The sequence below is a fragment of the Pelodiscus sinensis genome, chromosome 2 (genome assembly GCF_049634645.1).
Source record: "Pelodiscus sinensis isolate JC-2024 chromosome 2, ASM4963464v1, whole genome shotgun sequence".
Classification (NCBI taxonomy): domain Eukaryota; kingdom Metazoa; phylum Chordata; order Testudines; family Trionychidae; genus Pelodiscus; species Pelodiscus sinensis.
Window position 1 is genome coordinate 195,066,138 of NC_134712.1, and position 12,459 is coordinate 195,078,596.

The 12,459-nt window shown below is 45.3% G+C and overlaps 1 protein-coding gene across 2 annotated transcripts in view; it reads left to right on the forward strand.

Annotated features, from left to right (window-relative positions):
• The first annotated feature begins 9,777 nt into the window (after nt 1–9,777).
• The window catches only part of CPVL (carboxypeptidase vitellogenic like), a 118,243-nt gene continuing 115,561 nt past the window's right edge, over nt 9,778–12,459 (forward strand). For both annotated transcript variants that reach the window (XM_075922148.1, XM_075922149.1), the window contains exon 1: nt 9,778–9,904. The gene's annotated coding sequence lies outside the window, so the exon portion shown is untranslated. The remainder of the gene's footprint in view (nt 9,905–12,459) is intronic.

A 12,459-nucleotide genomic window follows, 5' to 3' on the forward strand; every position in this document is an offset into this window, starting at 1 on the left:
CATACCCTCTCACCCATGTGGGGGCCCTGCTCTAGGTCTGATGGTCTAAAGCAGATGCCTACTTTGACATCACCCTTGTTGGTCTTGCCCCTAATCTTAATCCAGACTCTCAATAGATTTTTTTCCCACTTTCATACTGGAGTTCTGAACAATCATACATTCAGTACAACTCCTTCATCTTTTATCCATCTGTCCTTCCTAAACAGTTTACACCCAACCATGACAGCGCTCTAGTTATGTGAGTTACTCCCAGTGGTGAAAGTAACTTAACATGTTTTACAGGTACTGTCCTATTGCAACCTACGTTCTTGCCAGCTCTTTAAATAGCTCCCTGCTGGCTTTTGCTGCAGCTCAGCCAGCTCTTGCCGGAGCTGTACTCCAGGGCAAACCCACTTACTTTTCCCTCTGGATACCTCCACCAAATCTCTGTTATTCCAGTCACACCATAGTTCCTTGACTGTGCCAGGATATCTGATTTTCCTTTTTGTTTCCCAGGATTCTTTCATTCGTGTCCAGGCACTTAATATAACTATCTGATTGCCCTACTTTCTCAGTATGAATCAGGAAGCCTCCCCTGTGTTTCCTCCTAATTATCCCACTTCCCTAGTTACCTCAAGGCTTAGGTCATCATTCCCTGGTGAGCCTAGTTTATAGGTCTCCTCCATGGGCAGTCAGTAATGTAGGCAAGGGAAGGCAGAGCCTTCCTAAAATGGCTTACATGACTGACTGCCTAAGGCTGGGCCTGCAGCACAGCAGCCTGGCTTCATACGGCCGCTGGGCAAGGTAGCACAGCTCAGCAGCCTGGCCGCCTGGGAGCAATGAGCCTCAGCACGGCAGCCCAGCTCCATGCAGCTGCCAGGGAGGGATAGAGCTGCTGTGTGGCAGCCCAGCTTCCCCCGGCCACCAAGGAGAGCTGGGCTGGGGCTGCAGCATGGCAGCTGCGGCTCTTCACATGGCCCGGAAGCCTCAAGTGGAAGAGACAGAGCCTCGGGCGGAAGGAGGCAGAGTCGGTGCTTGCCTTCCCCAGCTGGCCTTTCATCTGACGCTCATGGTCTCCTCACTAGGTTAGCAAGCCTGCCTGCGAAGATGCTTTTCTCTCTCTTCATTAGATGGATCCCATCTTTTCTTATAAATCCTTCTTCCTGGAACAACATCCCATGGTCCAAGAATCCAGAGCCCTCTCCTCAACACCACCTGCACAACCATGCATTTACCTCCACAATTTGATGGCCTCTGAGCCTTTTCCTTCAACGGGATGGATGAGAACATGACTTGGGCCTCAAACTTCTTTATCTTTCTTCCCAGAGCCACATAGTCTGCTGTGACCTGCTCAAGGTCATTTTTGGCGGTATCATTTGTGACTGAATGAAGAAGTAGGAAGGAATAGCGATCTGATGGCCTGACCAGTCTTGGCAGACCCTCAGTCACACCGTGAATTCTAGCCCCAGGCAAGCAGCATACCTCTTGAGTTTCCCAATCTAGACAGCAGATGGATGATGTAGGAGAGAGTCCCTGACCACCACTACCCATCTTTTCCTCTTGGAAGTGGTGAACATGGAACCCTCACCCCAACGACAATGAATTCCATGCAATGGGGTCTCTTTCTGTTCCATTCCTCAGATATCTCTTCCAAGCCATTCTCTTGTTGTACCAAATAAAAGCAAGCAGGATCTTCTGAGGGGGGATAAGGCAAAAAGCCACATTTATTGTAAAGATAATAATAAAAAATAAAGAAAAGATAGAAGCAAACAACGTTGTTTAACTACTTATTCCTAACACTACTTAACCCTTTTATATATATATATATATATATATATATATAACCATTTATTCATACATTCAAGTTCTGTGTATAGTTACCAGCCTGGAAGTTGCTTGTGACAGAATACTGGCCAGGTACTCTGTACACAAGTGATGGTAGTGGGGAGCGAAGTCCTGATCAGATGCGCATCTGAAGCTCCTGGTGGGCTGGCAGCAGAACCTTGGACTCTGATTTCATAGTTTTTTAGTCCAGTTCTTATAGGAATTTCTTCCTATACCAGTCTATGGAAATTGCTGCATCATGCTGATGTCTCCAGGGTGGCTGCCAGGTGCTTGTCAGTGATCTCATCGGGTGGACCTCCAGTACTTGGTTTTCTCCACTTGACACCTTTTGGTTGCACTGGCACCTGACGCCTTCTTCAGCCCTTTGTTGCTGTATTCTCAGGCTGGCACCTCTCAGAACCATTCATTCATCGTCCAAGCACTCTCTCATACATTCATACAGTATTTTGAATAATAATAAAAGTTGTAGTTACAGAAAATTTCTGGGTGGTATTGCTTAAAACATTCTCTGAGTGCTGAGTAAAGTTACAATGTTTTAAAGAGAACAGGCGTCAATTAAGTAACAATGCCCTTAGTCAATTACAGGGCTTGGCTCCCATAGCAGAGTTAGTGGCTTGACAATGCATTGTTACAATGTATCTCTGCAATGTCAATTTCAAGCAGCCCCTTGCACAAGCTTGAGCATGCCCTGGAGCGGGGGGGGGGGGGGGGGGGGGGGGGGGGGGGGGAGGGGGACTGTTTCTGGCTACATAGGATTATATTCTTAACAGTTCTAAGTTACATGACCTAATACATTATATTCTAAAGGGGCAATAATAATCATAAATCTAAACATTTAACAATCTTAACAAATAATAATAATAATAAGAAGAATCCTAATAAATCTAAACACTTTAAGTTGTGGGGAACAAATTATGGGGAGTCACTTCCATTTGGGGGAATCACATTTTTAATACATTAATATGTTATCCCTACACTCTGCCATAGTACCTGTGCAGAGAGCCTGAAAAACACTGATCATAGACCAAATCCTGAGATTCAGGATTTTTACTCAGGCAAAAATTCATTTGGAGGCGTCCTGCCAGAATACTAAGCCCGCAGTATGGTAAGTACCAGTTGATCATCTTACATTCCAGTTAGCTGTGCTCCTCAATGGATCTGTCTCAACAGGAGTTTGCCCCAGATGTATCCCTAGTTACTTAGAGTGAAATCCTGGCTCTGCTGAAGCCAACAATGGGACTTTTGCCATAGACTTCAATGAGGCCAAAATTTTACCCAGGATTTCTCTCTCTCTGTAACACAATAAAAATTGGGATTCCTAAGGTAACATCAATATAGTTTTACGTACTAGTGGGAAAAGAAAATAAATTAGGATGGATAAATGTTCCTGGTTCCCAAAGGTCAGAATACTCTGTTGGTATTTTTAAATAAAAATACTTCTCTGTGAGCAATCAAAAATAATATACACCAACTTAGTGCCGCTCCAGGAAAGGCAGCTGTCAGATAAGCATTCTACAAATCCATTCTATCATTCCTCAATCAGAAAGAAAATCAGAAATAGGACACTCAGCTCATATAGGTTTATGGGGAAGATGCTCAAAGAAACACTACATATCTCAGCCCTAGAAAATGTTAGACTTTAATGATGAGTATGATTTTATTCTAAAATTAAAATTAAAGAAGTAGATGGTGCAATTAATGTTGTTTATTTCAATATTTCTAATGTCTATCCTTAGTGCTTGGTACTTTCTAATAATTAAAGTATAAAATTCAAAATGAAAAACTATCAGGTAAATATTAAGATGATTTGGCCCACAGCAACAGGACAATTCTGCCCCATCTTGACTACCCTGTATCTCTCAGCCAATTAGATAATTTCTGGGTAGAGGGAAGGGGGGGGGGGGGAAGATGTCTAAAGCATAGGCTATGGAACAGCATGGAAGAAGGTAAATTCTTCTGCAGAATGCCTTGCCAACAGTCATGTTCCCTCTAATATTTTCTACATAAGTGAACAGCTTATGGGGAACACTGCCACCAATCCCTCTCCCATTACATACCAATAAGACATGTAAAAGAGAAAGATGATGCCTCTTCTGACCACAGCTGAAACTGTATTGCACAGTTGGAATAAAAGAAATATATATCTGGAAGGGACTTTGAGAGGTCTAGTCCAGCTCCGTGTACTGAAGAAAGACCAACTATACCTAGACCATCCCTAACAGTTTGTTTAACCTGTGCTTCCTTTGAAAGCCTAGTCTAGTACTTCACTACATTTATAATAAGAAAGTTTTTCTTAATACCTAACCTAAATATCCCTTGCTGCAGATTAAGGCAATTATTTCTTGCATCCCACTTTGGTTCTCTTTTCTCAAGACTAAACATGACCAGATTTTTTTAAACCTTTTCTCATAGGTCAGTTTTTTCTAAACCTTTCTTACCTGGAGCTGTGGAGAATGCTGACTCTCTGCTGATCCCACTGGGACAGAGCTCTGCCTGCAGAGCCTGAACCCCAGTTCCAGTGTCTGTAGCAGGTTTTATTTATTGTAACAGTCATTCCCACATGGCAGCCAGAAACTGGGAATAAGTTAGTGGCCCATGGGCTGAATGAAGAATAGAGGCTGTGCTTTGCCAGGAGGTTGCGGGGGGGGGGGGGGGGGGTGCGTGCGAGGTGGGGTCAGAGCACCAGGGACACAGCTATGGCAGCTGCAGGCAAGGGCGGCCTGTGCATATAGGCCGACTCGGCCGTTGCCTAGGGCGCTGCATTAAATGGGGTGCCCAATGATGATGTCACGCGATTAAGGGCTGTGGAGGTGGGGGCACCGATCGTGCATTCTGCCTGAGGTGTGGGGGTGCCGATCGCGCATTTCGCCTGGGGCACCAGCTGCTGGAAGCCCACCTCAGGCTGCCCCTGACTGCAGGTCCTTCATAGGCAAGTAAAATTTGCCAAAGGTACAGACAGATGTACAGTGCCTTTTGCATGTAAATACTTAATGACAAGGCTGGGTATTAAATGGAATGAATGTATAGGTTGGACCTCCCTGGTCTGGCACCCTGTGGATCTGACCACTCTGGAAGGAGAGAGTTTGCTGGACCAGGGAGGTCAGCCTCTCTGCAAGGCTCCCAGGCTCCCAGCTCCTTGGCCAGTCCTGGGGCTTCTGGGGCTTCACTGCGCCAAGGCTACCAGACCCCACAGCCCAGCGGCTGTCGGGACTCCACTGCTCCAGAGCACCAGGGCTGCCAGGGCTCCACTGGGAAGGTCTATTATTAAGTGGCTGCAGAAACATGCAAAAGTAGCCAACTGAAAAGATCTAGCTGTTGAATGCTAGTTAGAAAGGGAAATCTTATGGGACTGAACATTGACAGCCTAGAAGACATGCAAAGCTCAGCCCAGAACAATATGTATGGCAGAGCCTTGTTTGTGCCCTAAGTGATGTTTGATAACATAGGAAGGATTCGGACTTGGAAAATACATTTTCCCTCATCCCAATTTTGTTCACCGTAACACGTGTAATCATAACAACATGGATTTTCATCTTCCTGGTGAGGGATCTGTTCAGGGACAGCTTCTAGAGGCTGAAGTGAACAGTGTACATTTCCTTCCAAGGATTTCACAGCAGGAACAGCTGGACTTCAAAACCCCACACTTAGCAGAGCATCCTGCCCTAAGGGAGGATTTTGATCATTTATGTACTTGTGTGCATGCAGGTGTGCATGTGTAACCTTGGGGAAACAGGGGATTCTTCATGATTCTTCGTGGATGCAGAACAAACTCCCCTCCTCCTGGAAAAGAAGAATGAATAATTTCCGTGGTTATTATAAAGCTCCAAATAATTCTTTTAAAAAATCTTATCACAAGGGAGCATTTCCTATCCCTAGGCTTCTTAACTCTTACGAGTACCAGTGGTGGTTATGTTTGCCTGATGGGAAGAGATTAGAATCCTTATTGTTTTTAGTCTGATAAAATGAAACGTTCTTTCCCTCACATGAAAATTATCTTTCATACCGTTGGTCATAGAACATGGGGAAAGCGAGGCATTAGTGATTAAACAAGTCTTCAGGTCTTTTTTTCCTCATGATACAAGGCCAAATCCTGCTCCTGTTGAAGTCTGTGGCTAACTCCATAGACTTCAGCTAGAGCAGGAGTGGATGTTTAGTTATCATTCTTGGGAAAGCATGGCCATTTACATCCTTAGGCGGAATATAAAACCTTCTCATCTACTCTAGTGCCTTGTGCACAGTATATTTATGAGCAACAGTCACCTCATATGCTAATGAACAGTCAAACCCATACCCAGGCTAATTCATATCAGTATATGCCTATTTAATTTATACAATACATATAGATATCTAAAGATAAATGAATGTTTCTGTCAAGCAACCTGTCTTAACTGATTTGTCCTTAGGTGCCTGTAAGTGAAAACTTAAATGAATTTTCATTGATAAGACTTTGACTGGATATTTCACATTATCACTGTATCATTAGTTGCACATAGATTTATTGTACATGGGATGCTAAGATGGATTTTACATTTGTACTGTTTTTTGCAGAGCAACTGCTTGTATTTATATTCCACAAATTAAATATTTATCTTTGACATGGCGTCAGAAGAGTAGCTACTGAGATTATTTAATAGATCTTTTGACATTTTTAGAATACAGAATGCTGAATATTAACATTCAACTCAGTTGTAAACATGATTCCCTAAGGGATGATGACGAACTATTAATCAGACTATCTCCTTGTAAATGGCATCTCCTGTGGATTATTCCAGTGATAGTGAAGAATTATAAATTGTAAAAGGACACAATTGACATGCAGCTGTGTCTGTTAATACAAGAAAATCATGGTGTCTAGGACGTGCTAACTTGTCTTGTTGATGGTATATCAGACCATAGAAAAAGTTGCATTCCTGCTGTTTAAGGCTACGTCTACACTGCAGGCTTCTTGCGCAAGAAGCTTTTGGTGGAAGAGCTCTTCTGCAAAAACTTCTTGCGCAAGAGCGCGTCTACACTGCAAAAGTGCATGGGAAAAGTGATGTACTTTTGCAAAAAATAGCGTCCAGACTGCATGGACGCTCTCTTGCAAGAAAGCTCTGATTGCCATTAACAGAATGGCCACCAGTGCTTCTTTTGATAGGCTGTTTTTGTGCAAAAATCCCCGTTTCCCATCCACACACACCTCTTGCATAAAAAGGCTTATTCCTGGTAGAAAGCTCAGCTGCTCCTGGGTACCTTGGCTCTGTTATGCCCTCAGTGTTCCGGAGCACTGTGGCTCTAGTGCTCCAGGACTTTGCTGCTCCAGGACACCTGGGCTCAGCCACTCTGAGGCCACTGAAGCAGAGGGGAGGGATAGCTCAGTGGTTTGAGCACTGACCTCCTAAGTCCAGGGTTGTGAACTCAATCCTTGCAGAGACCATTCAGGGCAAAAGTTTGTCAGGGATGGTACTTGGGTCTGCTACAAAGGCAGGGGGACTGGACTCAATGACTTTTCAAGGTCCCTTCCAGTTCTAGGAGATAGGCACTCTCCATTAACTTTAATTTATAGATCTGCTGGCACTCCACTAAACTAATGTGGATTTAGAAATGTAGCCTAGTTGTTGTCCAGGATGCTCAAGAACCATCCAGTCCAATCACAGGAAGCTTACATCAACCAAAACTCTCAATCAGAGCAACAAGTTGTTGTTGTTCCCAGGTTTTTTTGTTTTGTTTTGAGTAGCATAATAATGTTTTAAAACAAGATGTAAACTATCAACCTTGCTTTTCGCCAAAGCATTTATCCCACCGTAATTGTAATGCTCTCTAGACTGCAGCAATTTTTAGGTGGTCTATTTTCAGTATGCCTTAGAGCAGTGTTCCTCACACAGTGAAACAGGCGCTATTATTGACATGTAACAACACTTTCAAGAAGCTGCAGTGAAAATCCCGTACGTGAATTGGGATAGGGAAACGTTTTACAAAAGTGTGGTTCTTATGTCTATCAGTAGCATTGAACTTTCCATTCTTGCCAAACGTATCCTTCAAGCAACAGCTAAACAAATCTCAGCCACAGTAAGGGTTGTGGCTGTTAAACATTCCCCTGTTCCTTTCCCACTTAATTTTGTTCTGTGACCCTGAAATACTCTGTCTTAAAATACAATAGATGCTGAAAAAGAGTTTGTGTTTGAACACATGTGGCTGCAGTGCTAAGATGGAAAGTAAATACACGTGGGAGAATAACTTTCGTCACTCCCTTCTAAATAACAAGCCTCATGTGTGTTTTGTAATTGCCGGTGGAGCTGTAATGTAGACAGTAAATCTATAAGACATAGTAACATGGGGTAATCAGGACAGTTCTGATCAGAATCTCAAGTTAGCTGTACATTTATTTTCCTCCTTTTTCTATGTGATATGATCTTTTACATTGTGTTGAATTTGGGCTCTTATCATATTGCCTGCCCCTTAGCATCTAAGCATCCCTCAGGAACGAGTTAAGCAAAGTGCTTGATGTTTGTCATATCAAGTCAAGCCTTACTCCACACTTCCGAGGACATTTGGGCATTTGAAGCAGATACTCTATCCTATTTTTGTGAAGCCACAGCAGAAGAAAATCTGTACCAAAAGTGGTGAGTTCTGTGATAATGCTTAGTTCCCATGGAATGATTTCCACAGTTTTCAGACTCACCCTCCAAAAGCTCTATTTGCAGCAGTGGTAAGCTTTATCTTTCCACTAGACATCTTAACAAAGCATCTTAAAAAAGCAGAATCACTAAACAGGGCCAGTTGTTGGTGCCAGACAAGCAGTTTCTTGGATGGAGACAGACCTATAAAAAGAAACTTTTTGCTGGCACTCACTGATCCCAACTATGAGTGAGGTTTGTTGAATGGGTAAAGTGTGCTTGTCAAGGACACATTCTCACTAGTAGGAGGGAAGGGAGTTAGATAGATTGCTGCCAAAGTTACTAAGGAAGGGAGGTGTTAATTTTACTCTTTATTTGCATATATATTCTGTTGCTGTGTTTTCCCAAGCTTGTGACTATGTTCCCTTCACCTAATAAAGATTTCCTTGTGTGAGCCTCAAGTCTTGTAGTGCTTGAGTTTGTGTGTGGGGTGTGTGTGTGTGTGGGGGGGGGGGGGTGAGTTCTGCCTGTTAAAGAGTACTCAGGAAGGGAGTGTTTAGTTTTCAGGTTTCTGGGTAATAGGTGGGTGGTGCTGAGGTGGTTATTTGCCAAGAGGTATCCCAAAGCTACAGATTGTGGTCTTTTGGCTTCCATTAGCCACCTGGCAAGCAGCTTACATTTCTTCAAGTGAAATGCTATAAAATATTTAATTTTTATTTCAGAAGAGTTAGCATTCAACTGCTGAGAGCTCCAGTTTGCTTGTATGCCACTGTAAGCAAAAGCGAGTCTCTAGAGTGAAACTGAGAAAACTCTTTTTCATATTTCAAGCTGAGGGAAATAAAAAGGTGAGCAGATTTAAGTGTTAAGTAAACTCGAATTTAATTCCCCCCTCCCCGCCGTTTTCAATAAAATTGGTCTCATGGTGAGCATAAAATTTGGTTACAACGATTTTAATGGCTCTTTTAAAATTCAAATATGTGAAACCGTACCAGCTGTACAGTTACTTCCAATGAGATTCCTTGAAGTAAAAAGGAGACGTGACTGCCCCCTAGCAAAACAACGCACGAAGAAACTGGGGAATAACTTTTCCAAGCCCAGGCTGAAAACAAACCGGCCTCCATTTTCCCACGTTGTAGCAAAACATAAATAAATTGCCCCGGGCAGAATAGCTCACATTCCCCAATACCATCGCCCACAGCATTCAGCTGAATTACAGCCCCGGCTCCAATGGGGGGTGCAAATACACCGTTTCATTGCAAAGTTGGTGATTGCGACTATTGGGTGCTGCGTCCGTGCTAGATTCAACCTGCAAGGACGCGGGGGTAGGTTGGAGTCAGCTGTTTAAAGGGGGCGCTGCTGGCGGGGCGGCTGCTGCCCTTGTCCCGCCCACAGGGTGTTGTTCCGGCTGTGATTGGCGGAGACTGTCCTCGAGATGGGCGAGATGTGACAGGGGTTTATCTACCCCCCCCTCCCCCCGGGTACTGGTGAGTGCTGCGGGATGGGAGCGCGGTGGCTCTGCGCGCGGGGGTAGCGGCAGCGGAGCTTGCACCCTTCTTGCGCGTCACGGGTGGAGGGGAGTCTCCCGAGGGCTCTGCAGGGCCCGTGCCGGGGCTGGAGCGCTGCGGGGGGCTGCAGAAGGGGAAGAGGAAGGCTGGCGGTGCTGCAATAGGAGGGGAGTGCAGGAGAGCGGGTTTGCAGAGAGGGATGGGCAGGGAAGGAAGGCGAAGGTGAAGGCGCAGGGCAGGCGGCGCTGCCACTAGAGGGATTTCCAGGGGCCAGGACAACGTGAGGCAGGAAATGAGTTTGTCCACTAATGGAGCGAGCTTTAGGCTACATCTGCACTTCTGGCTTTGGTTTCTTTGGGTGGCGTGCGTGGCTGTGCCACGAGGGCCGGATACAGGAATTTCTGTGGGGGGGAGGGGGATGCTTTTTTTGTGTGGTAAATGTGGACTTCAAGGGTGTGAATGCACTCCCCATGGTCCCCCAAGTAAGTGGGAAATCAGCCCCAGCCTTCCCCTGGCCAGACAGAGCATGGGGCAGGGAGGCTCAGTGCGCAGCTCCTGCCTTTCCCTGGCCAGCCGGAGCATGCTTACTTTGGGGGCCTATGGGGTAGGGATGTAAGCAACTGGTCAACTACGGGATAAGCAAGTGCTTATCAGGTAGTCTAGTATGACTCAACTGGTTGCTTCCCCCTACCTTGCTGCCTCTTATTAGAGAGAGGCAGCAAGGGGGGGAGAGCATGAGCCAGTGCTGGGGGGAAGCCAGTTTAAAAGCCTCCCCCCCCCCGCACTGTCTTGGGAGGGGGCAGTGAGGAAATGGCAGGAGCAGGGATTGAAACAGTCCTGCTCGTGCCTGTCCCACTGCTGCTCCTCTCCTTTTGAAATGTACAAGAGCTGCAGCGGCTCTTGTACAATTCAAAGGCAGAGAGGCAGCCAAACCAGTTGCCTTTCTCCCTTTGAAGTATACAAGAACCACGGGTGGCTCCTGTACATTTCAGGAGGGGCGCAGTGGGATAGTGAGCACCCCCCTTATCGACTAATCAAGTAGTTGATGGAAATTCCTTTGACTGCTTGATTAGCAGATTAATCAAAATTTAACATCCCTACTTTGGGAGGTGCTTTCGCACCATTCGCACCTCTCCTGTGTACGGGCTTGCTTCACTCCCCTCCCCCCCCATTGTGTTTAAGGAGCAGTATAGAGAGTGAGCCACTACCTAGGCCTGTAGAGAAATGCCTGGCCCTTGTGGACATGTACCCAAATACATATCTTCCTGTCCCTTCTTCCCTTCCTGTTCCTAGCTACGCTGCTGTCTTTAGCAGTGCAGTGTCCCACTGCCTTGCTGCTACTGAAGCTTTGCTCTCTGGAAGGAAGCGAGGAAAGGTACTGGATGTGGGGAAGCAGCCAGCAAAGACTCTGCTAGCTACTGGAGGCTTTTCCTGTTGCAGGGAAAAGCTCTGGCCCTGAGGGAGCAATCTGGCAGGGAAAAGGTTGCTACTGAAGTCCCCCCCTCTTCCCCCCCCCCGTCCCCATGCTTTCAGTGATCTGTGTGTAGTGCCACACAGCAGGATGAGTGCAGACTGCTTTTCACTACTGCGAGGGGCTATGCATAGTCTACATGCTGTTAAAGTGGGGTGTAGTGTGCACATAACCTTATGGTGACATAAGTATTAGAGAGGTAGCCGTGTTAGTCATTTAAAAACAATGAATAGTCCTGTGGCACCTTCGAGACTAACAGATATATATATAGTGTCATGAGCTTTCAGGGACAAAACCCACTTCAGATGGACTTGAGTGGAGAAAAAAGGGGGATTATCAGAATTTACAACAGAAACAGAAGGGAGAGGGAAAAAATGTACCTGTCAATAGTAGTGGCAGTGCTAATAAGGCTGAGTGGGCTGGAAGCGTCTCATACTTAACTTTTGATGTCAACGAAGAGTTAAATGTAAGGAAGGCTGATTTTTATAATAGGTCGTCCAGTTAATGTCTTTGTTCAGGCCCTGGGAAACAGTGTCAAATTTGCATGTGAAGGTCAATTCTTCACACTCTCTCTGTAGTTGGCTTGTGAAATTCCTTTGTAGAAGAATGGCTACTTTTAAATCCATTGATGAGTGCCCAGGCAAATTAAAATGTTCCCCTACAGGTTTATATGTGTTACCATTTCTGATAGCTGACTTATCTCTATTTATCCTTTGTTGTAGAGACTGTCCAGTTTGGCCAAATACATGGCGGAGGGGCAGTGCTGGCACTTGGTGGCATATATCACATGAGAGGATGTGCAGTTGTATGAGCCTCTGATGTTGTGTTTTATGTGGTTAGGTCCCGTGATGGTGTCACTGTATAGATATGTAGACAGAGTTGGCATTGGGGTTCATTGCAGAGGTAGGTTCCTGGGTGAGTGTGTCTGAGGTGTGATGTGTGGATTCTGGAAAGAATTTGCTTCAGAGTAGGGGATTGTCTTTAGGTGAGGATTGGCCTGTTCCCCAAAACCTGTGAGAGTGAGGGGTCATTTTCCAGGATAGGTTGTAGATTGTCAGTGATG